General features: G+C 49.8%; 2 pseudogenes across 1 annotated transcript in view; one reads left to right on the plus strand and one right to left on the minus strand.

Moving 5' to 3' along the window:
• The window catches only part of LOC147084094 (uncharacterized), a 445069-nt pseudogene that overhangs the window by 108290 nt on the left and 319761 nt on the right, over positions 1-17018 (plus strand). The window lies entirely within an intron of this gene.
• Positions 1-17018, minus strand: part of LOC147084096 (uncharacterized) — a 140997-nt pseudogene that overhangs the window by 54529 nt on the left and 69450 nt on the right.

Here is a 17018-nt window from a genome sequence, read left to right on the forward strand (position 1 = left end):
TTTGCTTTTCCTTGTGCAGATGTATCAGCTGCTACAGTTATTAAATGTCTGACTCAACTTTTTGTCATCTTTGGGATGCCTGCGTATATCCATTCGGATCAGGGAAGTTCTTTTATGTCTTCCCAGTTGAAGGAATACCTCCAGAGTCGGGGAATTTCTGCTAGCAGAACTACCCCGTATAATCCCCAGGGTAATGGACAGTGCGAACGATACAATGGGGTGATCTGGAAGGCAGTTATGTTGGCTTTGACATCCTGGAACCTTAAGAATACACAGTGGGAAATGGTACTGCCTGATGCCCTGCATTCCATTAGATCATTGCTTTCAACAGCTACTAATGTGACCCCCCATGAAAGGCTCGTCAACTATCCACGGAGATCCACTACGGGATATTCGGTACCTTCATGGCTTACTATGCAGGGACCTGTGCTGCTCCGACGCCATGTTAGACTGTCAAAGTATGATCCTTTAGTGGAGGAGGTGGAGCTATTGGAGGCAAATTCCCAATATGCTCACATTCGATTCCAAGATGGGAAAGAAAGTACGGTTTCAGTTAAAGACTTAGCTCCTTGTGGTGGCCAGCCCTCTCCTGAGGACATTAACAATGGCCATAATTCAGATAATGTTGATATAGTCACAGATACTACGAACATTTCCAATCCTATTGCAGACACTTACAATTCTCTTAGTCTGCCCCCGATGGATGTTCATGACACTCCCAGTCTACCTTCTAATCGGGATATTGATAGCCTCCCTGCAGAAGATATTTCTGTGTCTCCTGGTGTGGGAGGGCAAGGAACTCCACCAAGGCTAAGAAGGTCGACACGAACAAGATATCCGGTCAACTGATTAAAAATGGACTTTTAAAATAATTAATAATTTAATAGTAACATTTTAAAATTGTTGAAGGCATTATACATGTATTGCTCTAGTCATAAATAACTAATTGTAAACTGTAAAGGCTACCTAGGTTGAAGTATATTTTAAAAGGAGGGGTGAATGTGGTGATTATTCTTGTTTTATAAGAAGCATTGTAATTGGTTGCCTGTTTTCCTGCCTTGAGATATATGCTGTAAACTTATTGGTTAGTTGATTCCATGTGACCTGTGGTGGCCATCTTAAATTCAGTTTTCTACAGTTTGGTTGAGACTGGGTGCTCAACATGTATTTGCTGGTTTTTTAAGGTTAATAAAGCCTAGCTTTTGAAAGGCAATCTACTCTTTATTTCATAACCTGTGTCACAACTTTTAGTAATTTGTGTATTTGTACTCCGAGATCCCTTTGCTCCTAGAACTCGCACCCTCCAAGTGATAAGTGACCTCCCCATTCTTCCTACTGAAAAGTAATACCTCACATGTATCTGTTCAGCCTTGGTCAGTCTGCAAACACTCTGAAATGTTTAATAATGAAATCAGGGAGTCAAAAAGCTCAGGTGAGGCAGTTCAAAAAGACAGTCCCTGACCAGAGATTGCTGGATGCTGACACTCGGTGCTCACGAGGATAGAATGTCCCATTCCCCAGGCACGGACATCCAGCACCTCAATCACAGCAACAATTCACAAAACACTGGCAATATAACTTGGAGCAGAGACGGTTAAGTGGAGCTGTGATCGAGGTGCTTAAAATTATGAGGGGATTTGATCAAACAAACAAGGAGAAGCTGTTGTCACTGGCAGGAGGGTCAGTACCGAGAAGACACAGATTTCAGATCATTGGCAAAAGAATCTAGAGAGGAAATGAGGAGACTTTTTTTACACAGCGAATTGTGATGATCTGGAATGCACTGCCTGAATGGGAGGTGGAAGCAGATTCAATAGTAACTTTCAAAAGGGAATTGGATATATACTAAAGGCAGAAATTTGGAGGGCTGTGGGGAAAGAGCAGGGCAGTGGGACTAATTGCATTGCTCTTTCAGAGAGCCGGCACCAGCACGATGGGCTGAAAGGCATCCCACTGTGCTCTATGATTCTATAAAATCAGCTTCTCTCTGCCCACTAGCACTGAGAGAACAGGGAATGATCTTTAAATCCAGCCCAGTTATTGGGGGCTCTTAACATTAACAAGCCCCAGTTGCCTGAATTAACATGGTTCAGTCCTGGATGTGATTAAAGGCATCGGAAACAGTGGAATCGACCCACCGCAGTCACAATGTGGACACTCTGGTGTGTCAGTGGGTGGGATACACCAGGGAATCCCTTTCCACGCACTGAGGTTGACTCTAATGATCGGGAGTCCGAGGGTTTCGGATACCCGATAATCAAGCTCACAAGAACACAGATTGTCTCTCCAGGCTTTATTAAGAGCGCTGCATAACACAGATTGGGTGATAATTCCCTCAATCTGGAGAATAGAAGTACAGTGGATTCACGCGCGATCTTCTCGAGTCTGTTCCAACTGACAACGGCTTAAGTGGCCTGTTCTTATACACAAGCTTGGTTACCGCTCAGGAAATGGGATTGTTTGGACCCGTCTGTTGACCGCGTCCTGAACTCCTGCTAATTCAGGGAATTTAGTCCATCTGTGACCAGACTATAACCACAAGCCCGTCTGGTTATCACACCTATACGGTCCGTGAGGTTATTATCAGATTCACACCCAGACGTTGTGCCTTCACTTGTCTGGCACTTCATCCCATAACACGGGTACAGGGGCTCAGTAATGTTTCATTCATCAGAAAAAGACAAAGTACAACAACATACTGGTCAGCTTAACAAAATCTCATCATATTTATGTGGCTATAAATATAAAAGTCACTAATAAATCCAAGAGGAAATTCAGGAGAAACTTTTTTACCCAGAGAATGGTGAGAATGGGGAACTCGCTACCACAGGGAGTAGTTGAGGTGAACAGCACAGCTGGATTTATGGGGAAGCCACATGAGGGAGAAAGGAATGGGAGGAGATGTTGATCGGGTTAATTGAAGTAGGGTGGGTGTGGGGCATAAACACCGGCATGGACAAGTTGGGCCGAATGGCCTGTTTCTGTGCTGTACATTCTATGTAACACCATCTAAGGATAAGAGGTAAGCCATTTAGGTCTGAAATGAGGAGGAATTTCTTCACCCAGAGAGTGGTGAACCTGTGGAATTCTCTACCACAGAAGGCAGTAGAGGTCAATTCATTAAATATATTCAAGAAGGAGTTAGATATATTTCTTAAGGCTAAAGGGATCAAGGGATATGGGGAGAAAGCAGGGACAGGGTACTGAATTTGGATGATCAGCCATGATCTCATTGAATGGCGGAGCAGTCTCGAGGGGCCGAATGGCCGACTCCTGCTCCTATCTTCTATGTTTCTATGAACAGTGAAACAAAGGGAATCATCAGCACAACAATCTTAAAGATTAAACAGCTGTACAAGAATTTAAAAACATTCATCCATTCCATGTTCATGTCACCCCAGCTGTCTACAGGGCCCTGCACTACAGAACAGTGTGAACTCGCTGGTGTGCCAGCAGATTCGAGGACCAAGTGAATCCCTTCCCACACACAGAGCAGGTGAACGGCCTCTCCCCAGTGTGAACTCGCTGGTGTCCGTGCAGATTCCTGGAGCTTTTAAAGGTCATCCCACAGACAGAACATGTAAATGGTCTCTGCTCAGAGTGAACTCGCTGGTGTTGCTTCAGATCGTCAGAGGTTTTAAAGCTCATCCCACAGACAGAACATTTAAATAGTCTCTCATCAGTGTGATATCGCTGGTGTGTCAGTAGGTGGGATGACTGAGTGAATCTCTTCCCACACACGGAGCAGGTGCATGGCCTCGCCCCAGTGTGAACTTGCTGGTGTCTCACCAGGCTTGATGACCGAGTGAATCCCTTCCCACACATGGAGCAGGTGAACTGCCTCTCCCCAGTGTGAACTCGCTGGTGTCTCACCAGGCTTGATGACTGAGTGAATCCCTTCCCACACACAGAGCAGGTGAACGGTCTCTCCCCAGTGTGAACTCGCTGGTGTCCACTCAGATTCCTGGAGCTTTTAAAGCTCATCCCACAGACAGAACATGTAAATGGCCTCTGATCGGAGTGAACTCGCTGGTGTTGCTTCAGATCCTCAGAGGTTTTAAAGCTCTTCCCACAGGCAGAACAGTTAAATGGTCTCTCATCAGTGTGAACTCGCTGGTGTCCGCTCAGATTCCTGGAGCTTTTAAAGCTCATCTCACAGACAGAACATGTAAACGGTCTCTCATCAGTGTGAACTCGCTGGTGTGTCAGTAGGTCGGATGACCGAGTGAATCCCTTCCCACACACGGAGCAGGTGAATGGCCTCTTTCCTGCTCTCTCCAGCTGGTGTCCCTTCAGCACCTGGGACATTTGAAAGCTTTTCCCACAGTCGGAATGTTTCACTGGCCTTTCCCCAGTGTGAACTCGCTGGTGTGCCAGCAGATTCGAGGACCGAGTGAATCTCTTCCCACACACAGAGCAGGTGAACAGAATCTCTCCTGCTCTCTCCAGCTGGTGTCTCTTCAGATCCTGGGACCTTTTAAATCTCTTCACACAGTCAGAACATTTAATTGGTCTCTCATCAGTGTGAACAAGCTGGTGTCCCAGGAGCACGGAGGGTGCAATAAATCCCTGCCCACACACGGGGCCCGGGTTTCCCTCAGTGTGTGGCTACTGGTGTTGCTTCAGGTACTTGTAGATTGTAAAGCTCTTTCAGAACATTTAAAAGTTCTCTCCCCAGTGTGAACTCACGGGGGTGGCAGCAGATTGGAGGAGCGACTGAATCAGGTCCTGAGGAATCGCGTAACTCTCAGATCTTGAGGTGATGTTTGGTTTAAGCTTCCTGTCTGTAAATGCTCCACTTCTAAAACCCTGTAAAACGAGTGTAGAAAGGGTAAGGGGGGAGCAGGAACTTTTTTTGGCTTATTTTGCCTCAAAGAACAAACAGGGTAGAGGCGGTCCCACTGGTGTCCAGCCGTGCCCACAATAACCAGCGGGCCAGAAACAGCCCAATCCACCTCACTGACTTGGCCCTGAAGTCAAATCAAGTTTCAAAGTCAAAAATGACATCCTTTGTGACTGTGACAAAGGTAAAGTATCCCTCCTCGTCCTTCCTGACTTGTCTGCAGCCTTTGACATGGTTGACCACTCCATCCTTCTCCCAACACCTCTCCACCGTTGTCCAGCTGGGTGGGACTGCACTCGCCTGGTTCCATTCTTATCTATCTAATCGTAGCCACAGAATCACCTGCAACGGCTTCTCTTCCCACTCCCGCATCGTTACCTCTGGTGTCCCCCAAGGATCTATCCTTGGGCCCCTCCTATTTCTCATCTAAATGCTGCCCCTTGGTGACATCATCTGAAAACACAGCGTCAGTTTCCACATGTACGCTGACGACACCCAGCTCTACCTCACCACCAATTCTCTCGACCCCTCCACGATCTCTAATCCAGTTCTGGGTGAGCAGAAATTTTCTCCAATTAAATATTGGGAAGACTAAAGCAATTGTTTTCAGTCCCTGCCACAAACTCTGTTCCCTAGCCACTGACTCCATCCCTCTCCCTAACATCTCTCTGAGGCTGAACCACACTATTTGCAACCTTGGTGTCATATCTGACCCTGAAATGAGCTTCCGAACACATATCCGCAGCATAACAAAGACCGCCTATTTCCACCTCTAACATCACCTGTCTCCGCCCCTGCCTCAGCTCATCCGCTGCTGAAACCCTCACCCGGGCCTTTGTTACCTCGAGACTCGACTATTCCAACGCACTCCTGGCTGGCCTCCCACATTCTACCCTATGTAAACTTGAGGTGATCCAAAACTACCCGTGTCGTAACTCAACGCCAAGTCCCGTTCACCCATCACCCCTGTGCTCACTGACCTACATTGGCTCCCGGTTAAGCAGTGCTTCGATTTCAAAATTCTCATCCTTGTTTTCAAATCCCTCCATGGCCTCGCTCCTCCCTATCTTAGTTATTCCCTTCAGCCTCACAACCACCCGCCCCCGCGATAGAATCACAAAAAAATTACGGCACAGAAGGAGGCCATTCAGCCCATCTTGTCTGTGCCGGCCAATTAAGTGCTCTCCACACTAATCCCACTTTCCAGCACTTGGTCCGTAGTCTTGTAGGTTACGGCACTTCAAGTGCATGTCCAAGTACTTTTTAAAATGTGATGAGAGTTTCTGCCTCTACCACCCTGTCAGGCAGTGAGTTCCAGACCCCCACCACCCTCTGGGTGAAAACATTTCTCCTCAACTCCCCTCTAAGACTCCGACCAATTTCTTTAAATCTATGCCCCCTGGTTGTGGACCCCTCTGCCAAGGGAAATAGGTCCTTCCTATCTCGGCCCCTCAGAATTTTATACACCTCAATCAGGTCTCCCCTCAGCCTCCTCGGTTCCAAAGAAAACAACCTCTTCCCCCCTGAGACATCTGCGTTCCTCCAATTCTGCCCTCTTGAGCATCCCTGATTATAATCGCTGCACCATCAGTGGCCGTGTCTTCTGTTGCCTCGGCCCTAAGCTCTGGAATTCCCTCTCTGAACCTCTCCGCCTCTCTTTCATAGAAAATAGGAGCAGGAGTCGGCCATTCGGCCCCTCGAGCCTGCTCCGCCATTCAATGAGATCCTGGCTGATCAAAACCCACCTCTGTGACCAAGCTTTTGGCCATCTGCCCTAATTTCTCCTTCTGTGGCTCGGGGTCACATTTTTCAATGTCTTACAATCCTCCTGTGCAGCACCTTGGGACGATTTCCTACGTTAAAGGCGCTATAGAAATACAGGTTGTTGTTGTTCCCATTGTTGGAGGTGAGCTCTGAACAGGCCCCGCCCCATCCCCTACGCCTCTCCAAAGTGAGCGAGGGCTCTGAACAGGCCCCGCCCCTCCCCCTACACTGCATGCGCCGCTCCAAGGTGAGCGCGTGCTCTGAACAGGCCCCGCCCCACCCCCTACTCCACATGCGCCACTCCAAGCTGAGCGCAGGCTCTGAACAGGCCGCACCCCCTCCCTTACTCCACATGCGCCGCTCCAAGGTGAGCGCAGGCTCTGAACAGGCCCCGCCCCGATCCCCTACTCCACATGCGCCGCTCCAAGGTGAGCGCAGGCTCTGAACAGGCCCCGCCCCTCCCCCTACACTGCAGGCGCTGCTCCAAGGTGAGCGCGGGCTCTGAACAGGCCCCGCCCCACCCCCTACTCCACATGCGCCACTCCAAGCTGAGCGCAGGCTCTGAACAGGCCCCAACCCCTCCTCTACTCCGCATGCGCCGCTCCAAGGTGAGCGCGGGCTCTGAACAGGCCCCGCCCCATCCCCCTACTTCGCATGCGTCTCTCCAAAGTGAGCGCGGGCTCTGAACAGGCCCCGCCCCTCCCCCTACACTGCAGGCGCTGCTCCAAGGTGAGCGCGGGCTCTGAACAGGCCCCGCCCCCACCACCTACTCCGCATGTGCCGCTCCAAGCTGAGCGCGGGTTTTGAACAGGCCCCACCCCCTCCCCCTACTCCGCATGCGCTGCTCCAAGGTGAGCGCAGGCTCTGAACAGGCCCCGCCCCCTCCCCCTACACTGCATGCGCCACTCCAAAGTGAGCGCGGGCTCTAAACATGCCCCGCCCCCTCCCCCGACTCCGCATGCGCCGCTCCAAGGTGAGCGCGGGCTCTGAACAGGCCCCGCCCACTCCCCCTACTCCGCATGCACCGCTCCAAGGTGAGCGCAGGCTCTGAACAGGCCCCTCCCCCTACTCCGCATGCGCCGCTCCAAGGTGAGCGCGGGCTCTGAACAGGCCCCGCCCCCTCCCCCTGCACCGCATGCGCCGCTCCAAGGTGAGCGCGGGCTCTGATCAGGCCCCGCCCACTCCCCCTACTCCGCACGCGCCGCTCCAAGGTGAGCGCGGGCTCTGATCAGGCCCCGCCCACTCCCCCTACTCCGCACGCGCCGCTCCAAGGTGAGCGCGGGCTCTGAACATGCCCCGCCCCTCCCCCTATTCCGCATGCGCCGCTCCAAGGTGAGCGCGGGCTCTGAACAGGCCCCGCCCACTCCCCCTACTCCGCATGCACCGCTCCAAGGTGAGCGCAGGCTCTAAAGAGGCCCCGCCCCCTCCCCCTGCACCGCATGCGTCGCTCCAAGGTGAGCGTGGCCTCTGAACAGGCCCGGCCCCCTCTCCCTACTCTGCATGGGCCACCGGGCCCCGCTCCCGAGGATGAGCCGCTACCGCGCCTGCGCAGGGCCTCGCATTCTGGGGAAGGCCCGGGCAACCGCGAGAGTCCGGATCACCGGCGGAAAGTGAGTTTTATCAGGGTTTTTTTATACATAGCGGAGAGAAGCGCAGGCGGGGAGATAAATAAAAAGAAAACACAAACCGCACCGTCCCAGCGCCCTCCCGGCACCGAGCGGAGCGGATTGAGCGGCCGCAGCCCCGTGTCTTCTGCAGGGAGCCGGACTGGGGCACGTCATCAACTCCACGGCGGTGACTGACGGGAGCTCCGACCAATAGGGAGAGAGCGGGCGGAGCTCGGAGGACTGAGGTGGCGGCGGGTCCTGCAACCAATCGGGGTGTCCGTGGGGCGGGACTTCCGCCGCCTGCTTCTCCCGCTGCTGAGACAAGCGGAATGCAGCAGAGGGCGCTCTTCTGAGTTTGGGGCTCAGGCCTGTTAGTGGAGCAGTGCAGAGGGAACTTTACTCTGCACTGGGCTTTACTCCCTCAGCACTGCACTGGAGGGGCAGCACAGAGTTTTAGACTCGAGTCTCTGGAGTGGGACTTCAACCCACAACCTTCTGACTCAGAGGAGAGAGTGCTGCCGCCTGAGGCACGGCTGACACTCTGTATCTAACCCGTGCTGTACCTGCCCTGGGAGTGTTTGATGGGACAATGTAGAGGGAGCTTTACTCTGTATCTAACCCGTGCTGTACCTGCGCTGGGAGTGTGTGATGGGACAGTGTAGAGGGAGTTTTACTCTGTATATAACCCGTGCTGCACCTGCCCTGGTAGTGTTTCAATGGACAGTGTAGAGGGAGCTTTACTCTGTATCTAACCCGTGCTGTACCTGCCCTGGGAGTGTGTGATGGGACAGTGTAGAGGTAGCTTTACTCTGTATCTAACCCGTGCTGTACCTGCCCTGGGAGTGTTTGATGGGACAGTGTGGAGGGAGCTTTACTCTGTATCTAACCCGTGCTGTACCTGCCCTGGGAGTGTTTGATGGGACAGTGTAGAGGGAGCTTTACTCTGTATCTAACCCATGCTGTACCTGCCCTGGGAGTGTTTGATGGGACAGTGTAGAGGGAGCTTTACTCTGTATCTAACCCGTGCTGTACCTGCCTTGGGAGCGTTTGATGGGACAGTGTACAAGAAGCTTTACTCTGTATCTAACCCGTGTTGTACCTGCCCTGGGAGTGTTTGATGGGACAGTGTAGAGTGAGATTTACTCTCTATCTAACCCGTGCTCTACCTGCCCTCATGAGCAAATTTGGCTAGGGTAAATAAAATCAGAGAGTTAAATGCGTGGCTCAAAGACTGGTGTGGGAGAAATGGGTTTTGCTTCTTGGGACACTGGCAGCAGTACTGGGACAGGAGAAAGCTGTTCCGTTGGGACGGAGTTCACTTGGCCAGTGTTGGGACTAGAATCCTGGTGAATCGAATAACTAGGGCTGTAGAGAGGGCTTTAAACTAATTAGTGGGGGGGAGGTTTCAAGAGAGCGAAAAATAAAAATGTCAGCGGAGAAGGCAATAGAGCAAGGTAGCAGTGGAGGAATTAAAAACCAGAGCATGTCAGGAAGGGACAGAATATATAAAGATAAAGGTAAAGTTGTAAAGGGGGTAAAAGCAGGAATAAATTGTCACAAAACATATTTTAAAGTTCTTTATCTGAAAGCACGCAGCATTCGTAACAAAATAGATGCGTTGACGGTACAAATAACTACACATTGGTATGATCTGGTGGCCATTACGGAGACATGGCTGCAGGGTGACCATGACTGGCAACTAAACATTGAGGGGTATTTGACTATTGGGAAGGACAGCCAGGAAGGAAAAGGAGGTGGGGTGGCTGTGTTAATAAAGGATGGAATCACTGCAATAGTGAGAAATGATATTGGGTCAAAGGATCAGGATAGTGAAACGGTTTGGGTGGAAATAAGGAATAATAAGGGGAAAAAGTCACGAGTGGGCGTAGTCTATAGGCCTCCTAACAGTTGCAACTCTATTGGTCGGAGTATAAATCAGGAAATAGTTGGGGCTTGTAATAAGGGAACAGCTATAATCATGGGAGATTTTAACTTTCATATTGACTGGACAAATCAAATTGGGCAGAGCAGCCTTGAGGAAGAGTTCATAGAGTGCATTAGGGACGGGTTCCTTGAGCAGTATGTTACTGAAATAACCAGGCTCTCTTGAAACCTCCCCGCCACTAATTAGTTTAAAGCCCTCTCTACAGCCCTAGTTATTTGATTCACCAGGATTCTAGTCCCAGCACTGGCCAAGTGAACTCCGTCCCAACGGAACAGCTCTCTCCTGTCCCAATACTGGTGCCAGTGTCCCAAGAAGCAAAACCCATTTCTCCGACACCAGTCTTTGAGCCACGCATTTAACTCTCTGATTTTATTTACCCTAGCCAAGTTTGCTCATGAGGGCAGGTAGAGCACGGGTTAGATACAGAGTAAAGTTCCCTCTACACTGTCCAAGGCAATCTTAGATCTGGTCCTGTGTAATGAGACAGGATTAATAAAAAATGTCCTAGTAAAGGATCCCCTTGGAATGAGTGACCATAACATGGTTGAATTCCAAATTCAGTTGGAGGGTGAGAGAGTTGGATCTCAAACCAGCGTACTAAGCTTAAATAAAGGAGACTATGAAGGTATGAGAGCAGAGTTGACTAAAGTGGACTGGGAAAATAGATTAAGGTGTAAGACGGTACATGAGCAGTGGTGTACATTCAAGGAGATATTTCACAACTTTCAAGAAGAATATATTCCACTGAGGAAAAAGGGGCGTAAAAGAAAAGACAGCCATCCGTGGCTAATAAAGTAATAAAGGATAGTATCCGACTGAAAACAAGGGCATATAAAGTAGCCAAATCTAGTGGGAGGATAGAAGATTGGGAAGTATTTAAAAGCCAGCAAAGAATAACTAAAACATTAATTAAGAAAGGGAAGATAGATTATGAAAGTAAACTAGCAAAAAATATAAAAACAGATAGCAAGAGTTTCTACAGTTATATAAAAAGAAAAAGGGTGGCTAAAGTGAATGTTGGTCCCTGAGAGGACGAGACTGGGAAGTTAGTAGTGGGGAACATGGAGATGGCAAAAACGCTGAACAAATATTTTGTATCAGTCTTTACAGTAGACGACACTAAAAATATCCCAACACTGGAGAAACAGGGGGCTATGGGGGGGAGGAGCTAAACACGATTAAAATCACTCAGGAGATGGTACTCGGTAAGATAATGGGACTTAAGGCGGATAAATCCCCTGGACCTGATGGCTTACATCCTAGGGTCTTGAGACAGGTAGCGGTGGGGATTGCGGATGCATTGGTGGTAATTTTCCAAAACTCCCTAGATTCAGGCAAAGTCCCAGCAGATTGGAAAACTGCTAATGTAATGCCCTTATTTAAAAAGGGAGGTAGACAAAAGGTTGGAAACTATTGACCAGTTAGCCTAACATCTGTGGTTGGTAAAATGTTGGAGTCCATTATTAAGGAAGCAGTAACAGGACATTTGGATAAGCATAATTTAATCGGACAGAGTCAGCATGGTTTTATAAAGGGGAAGTCATGTTTGACAAATTTGCTCGAATTCTTTGAGGATGTAACAAACAGGGTGGATAAAGGGGAACCAGTGGATGTGGTGTATTTGGACTTCCAAAAGGCATTTGACAAGGTGCCACACAAAAGATTACTGCACAAGATAAAAAATCATGGGATTGGGGGTAATATACTGGCATGGGTGGAAGATTGGCCATCTAACAGAAAACAGAGAGTTGGAATAAATGGTTCATTCTCGGGTTGGCAATCAGTAACTAGTGGTGTTCCGCAGGGGTCAGTGCTGGGACCCCAACTCTTTACAATCTATATTAACGATTTGGAGGAGGGGACCGAGTGCAACATATCCAAGTTTGCCGACGATACAAAGATGGGAGGGAAAGCAGTGAGTGAGGAGGACAGAAAAAACCTGCAAAAGGACATAGACAGGCTAAGTGAGTGGGCAGAAATTTGGCAGATGGAATATAATGTTGGAAAGTGGGAGGTTATGCACTTTGGCAGAAAAAATCAAAGAGCAAGTTATTATCTAAATGGAGAGAAACTGCAAAGTGCTACAGTACAAAGGGATCTGGGGGTCCTGGTGCATGAAACACAGAAGGTTAGTATGCAGGTACAGCAGGTGATCAGGAAGGCCAATGGAATCTTGGCTTTTATTGCAAGGGGGATAGAGTATAAAAGCAGGGAAGTCTTGCTTCAGTTATACAGGGGACTGGTGAGGCCACACCTGGAATATTGCATACAGTTTTGGTTTACATATTTAAGAAAAGATATACTTGCTCTCGAGGCAGTTCAGAGAAGGTTCACTCGGTTGATTCCGGAGATGAGGGGGTTGACTTATGAGGAAAGGTTGAGTAGGTTGGGCATCTACTCATTGGAGTTCAGAAGAATGAGAGGCGATATTATCAAAACATATAAGATTGTGAGGGGGCTTGATCGGGTGGATGCGGGGATGATGTTTCCACTGATGGGTGAAACTAGAACTAGGGGGCATAATCTTAGAATAAGGGGCTGCCGTTTCAAAACTGAGATGAGGAGAAACTTCTTCACTCAGGGTGGTAAATCTATGGAATTTGCTACCTCAGATAGCTGTGGAAGCTGCGACATTAAATAAATTTAAAACGGAGATAAACAGTTTCCTAACTGATAAGGGAATTAGGGGTTATGGGGAGCGGGCAGGGAAGTGGACGTGAGTTTAGGTTCAGATCAGCCATGATCCTATTGAATGGTGGAGCAGGCCCGAGGGGCCGTATGGCCTACTTCTGCTCCTACTTCTTATGTTCTTATGTTCTTTTTCTCTTCACATATCTATAAAAGCTTTTACAGTCAGTTTTTATGTTCCCTGCAAACTTACTCTCATATTCTATTTTCCCTGCAAACTTACTCTCATATTCTATTTTCCCCTTCTTAATTAATCCCTTTGTCCTCCTTTGTTGAATCCTAAACTGCTCCCAATCCTCAGGTTTACTGCTTTTTCTGGCCAATTTATATGTCGTCTCCTTGGATCTTCTGCTATCCCTAATTTCCCTTGTTAGCCACGGTTGAGTCACCTCTTTTGTTTTATTTTTATGCCAAACTGGGATGAACAAATTCTGTAGTTCATCCATGCGGTCTTTGAATGTTTGCCATTGCCTGTCCATCGTGAACCCTTTGAGTGACATTCCCCAATCAATCCTACCCAACTTGCTCCTCAGACCATCGTAGTTTCCTTTATTTAAATTTAGGACCCTAATCTCTGAGTCAACAACTTCATTCTCCATCTTAATGAAACATAGAAACATAGAAGATAGGAGCAGGAGCAGGCCATTCGGCCCTTCGAGCCTGCTCCGCCATTCAACGAGATCATGGCTGATCATCCAAACCCTAGCACCCGGTCGCTACACCGACAGCCATCCCACCCAAGCCCTATCCCCGTAACCCCACGTATTTAATCCCCCCTAACACTAAGGGCCAATTTTTATCATAGCCAATCAACGTAACCCGCACATCTTTGGACTGTGGGAGGAAACAGGAGCACCCGGAGAAAACCCACGCAAACACGGGGAGAATGTGCAAACTCCACACAGACAGTCACCCGAGGCCGGATTTGAACCCGGGTCCCTGGCGCTGTGAGGCAACAGTGCTAATTCGATCATATTATGATCACTCCAACCCAAGGGGCCTCATACAACAAGATTGCTAATTAATCCTTTCTCGTTACATAATACCCAGTCTAAGATGGCCTGGTCTCTGGTTGGATCCTCGACATATTGGTCCAGGAAACCATCCCGTAAACACTCAAGGAATTCCTCCTCCACAGTAGAGGACATGAGATGGGGGGAGGTAGTCCCTTTAAATGTGGAGGAGGTGGGTGTCCCTTTAAATGTGGCAGGGTGGATGTCCCTTTAAATGTGGAGGGGGTGTGTGTCCCTTTAAATGTAGAGGGGGTGGGTGTCCCTTTAAATGTGCAGGGTGTGGGTGTGGAGTTTGCACATTCTCCCTGTGTCTGCGTGGGTTTCCTCCGGGTGCTCCGGTTTCCTCCCACAGTCCAAAGATGTGCGGGTTAGGTTGATTTGGCTATGATAAATTGACCCTTCCTGTTAGGGGATTAAATACGTGGGGTTACGGGGATAGGGTGGGATATGTGTCGGTGCAGGCTCGATGGGCCGAAATGGCCTCTATCTGCACTGTGGGGATTCTGTGTGATTCTGTGTGTGGGTGGGTGTCCCTTTAAATGTGGAGAGGCGGGGCCGCGCATGCTCATTTGGCCCCAACACAAAACGAGGCTGCCAGTGCGCCGCCTCTGAGGAGAAGACGGAAGTTGGCCCGGGGAAGAGGCGGAATCAGCGGCCGGGGTAAAGTAAAGTGTTGGGGAATCGATTTAAATCGAGGTGAAGGGGGAGCGGAGAGCGAGATTATAAAGAAAAATACCAGAAAAAGCAAACCTGAGAGTCGGGCGGGACATCCGCGGACGCCGAACGGAGCGGTTTCATCCGCGCGGGGTGGCGGAGTGAGCCGGAACAATGTGATTCTGACTGACGGGAGCGCTGACCAATAGGAACAGGGCTGAGCTGGGAGGACTGAACTGGGCGGCCTGGTCCTCCAACCAATGGCGGCGCGGCAAGGGGGCGGGACCTTCCTCCCTGAGGCTGGGGCCCGATAGTGACGTCATCAGAGGAAGAGGCTTCGCTCGGTGCCGGGAGGGCGCTGGGACGGTGCGGTTTGTATTTTCTTTTTATTTATCTCCCCGCCCGCGCTTCTCTCCGCTATATTAAAAAAAAACCCTCATAAAACTCACTTTCCGCCGGTGATCCGGACTCTCGCGGTTGCCCGGGCCTTCCACAGAATCCGAGGCCTTGCGCAGGCGCGGAGCGGCTCATCCTCGGGAGCGGGGCCCGGCGGCGCATGCGGAGTAGGGGAAGGGGGCGGGGCCTGTTCAGAGGGGGAGGATGATTGACAGGGGCACAGGGTGTGTGCTGAGCATGCGCGGTGCGGGCCGGGCGCCTGTGGAGCAGGAGAGGGCGGGGCCATGGGGCGCATGCGCGGGGTCAGCTGCAACTTTAGAGTCACAAAGGGACCGAGTGTCTTCAAATCTCTCCCCTCCTCTTCTAATTTCCTGTAAAACCAGTTTATAAAAGTCATCATTGAAAGTACAGCACGGTGACATAGTGGTTAGCACTGTTGCCTCACAGCGCCAGGGACCCGGGTTCGAATCCGGACTCGGGTGACTGCGTGGAGTTTGCACATTCTCCCCGTGTTTGCGTGGGTTTTCTCCGGGTGCTCCGGTTTCCTCCCACAGTCCAAAGATGTGCGGGTTAGGTTGATTGGCTATGATAAATTGACCCTTAGTGTTAGGGGGATTAAATACGTGGGGTTACGGGGATAGGGTGGGATATGTGTTGGTGTAGGGGTTGCGGGGATCGGGTGGGATATGTGTCGGTGCAGGCTCGATGGGCCGAAATGGCCTCTATCTGCACTGTGGGGTTTCTGTGATTCTGTGATAGGACCCGGGCCCAGGGCCTGATTGACGGGAGCTTCCGACCAATAGGGAGCGAGCGGGGCGGGGCTGGAGGAGCGAGCCGGCGGCGGGTCCTCCAACCAATCGGGGAACCCGAGGGGTGGGACTTGCGCCGGCTGATTGGGACAGAGGAGGCTGACGGGAGATTTAATTTAAATGAATTTAATTTCCCGCCTGCTCCAACCGCCCTCCCTGCAACGTCACGACGTCGCCGGCGTGCACTGACTGACACTGAGCTCTCCACCAATGAGCGAGGGGAGGCGGAGCCTGGAGGACCGACCGAGGGGCTTTGGTCCTCCAACCAATCGCGGCGAAGGGGGAGGCGGGACCTGGGATCGGCCCGCCACCATTTTGTAAAGCGGCCTGGTCAGAATCTGTGATCCTGGGAAAGTTTATTTTTAATGTTCCTTTCCCATTTTACAGCTCAAACTAATTTTATTTTACAGAAGATACTTGTTTTAAATATAGAAACATAGAAGATAGGAGCAGGAGTAGGCCATTCGACCCTTCGAGCCTGCTCCGCCATTCAATGCGATCAAGGCTGATCATAAAAAAAGCTGTTTGTTTTTAAATTGATGGAACAGAAACAAGAAACCCTGGGGAGGAAATGTGAGTAAAAATATTTTTTCTCCCTGAATTAATTTTTTTAATATTAATTTTGTGCGTTTTTAATTATTAATTTCAAGCACTTTAAGAGAAATATGGGAGTGGTGGGGGTTCTCTTAAAGGGACAGGCGCTCTCTTTTTCTATGAGATTTTCATTAAAAATCCCCGTGGATGACCGATTTTAAAGGGACAGCGTCTCCCTTTTTTTATAATGTATATTTAAGAGACTGACATTTAAAGTAGGGCAAATCCCCTGCTCCCGTAAGTGCTTGGTGAGAAATCAGGTGCTGTTTGCTCTCGCCCCCTCCCAATTTTCTGCCAAGGGACAGAAAGCAGAGAGTAGTGGTGAACGGTTTCTTTTCAGACTGGAGGGAGGTAAACAGTGATGTTCCCCAGGGGTCGGTATTAGGATCAATGTTCCCTCTTTTTTTTTTAGGTGTGTGGCCCCTTTAACGGGCTGCACGGCCCATTCAAATTTCTGCGCATGCGCGTTTATTCCATTTATAGGGCGGTGAGCCGGCTGCGCGGGACCTCCAGACCGCTGCGTGGCCGCGCAACTTAACGTGAACATTGATTCGGACCACTGCTTTTTTTGATATATATCAATGACCTGGACTTGGGGATCCAGGGCAAAATTTCAAAATTTACAGATGACACGAAACTCAAATGTAGCAAACAATGAGGATAGTAACAGACTTCAGGAGGATGTAGCCAGACTGGTGAAATGGG

This window comes from Somniosus microcephalus, unplaced genomic scaffold (assembly GCF_052327205.1).
Source record: "Somniosus microcephalus isolate GS21.2 unplaced genomic scaffold, FLI_Smic_1.0 scaffold2, whole genome shotgun sequence".
Taxonomy (NCBI): domain Eukaryota; kingdom Metazoa; phylum Chordata; class Chondrichthyes; order Squaliformes; family Somniosidae; genus Somniosus; species Somniosus microcephalus.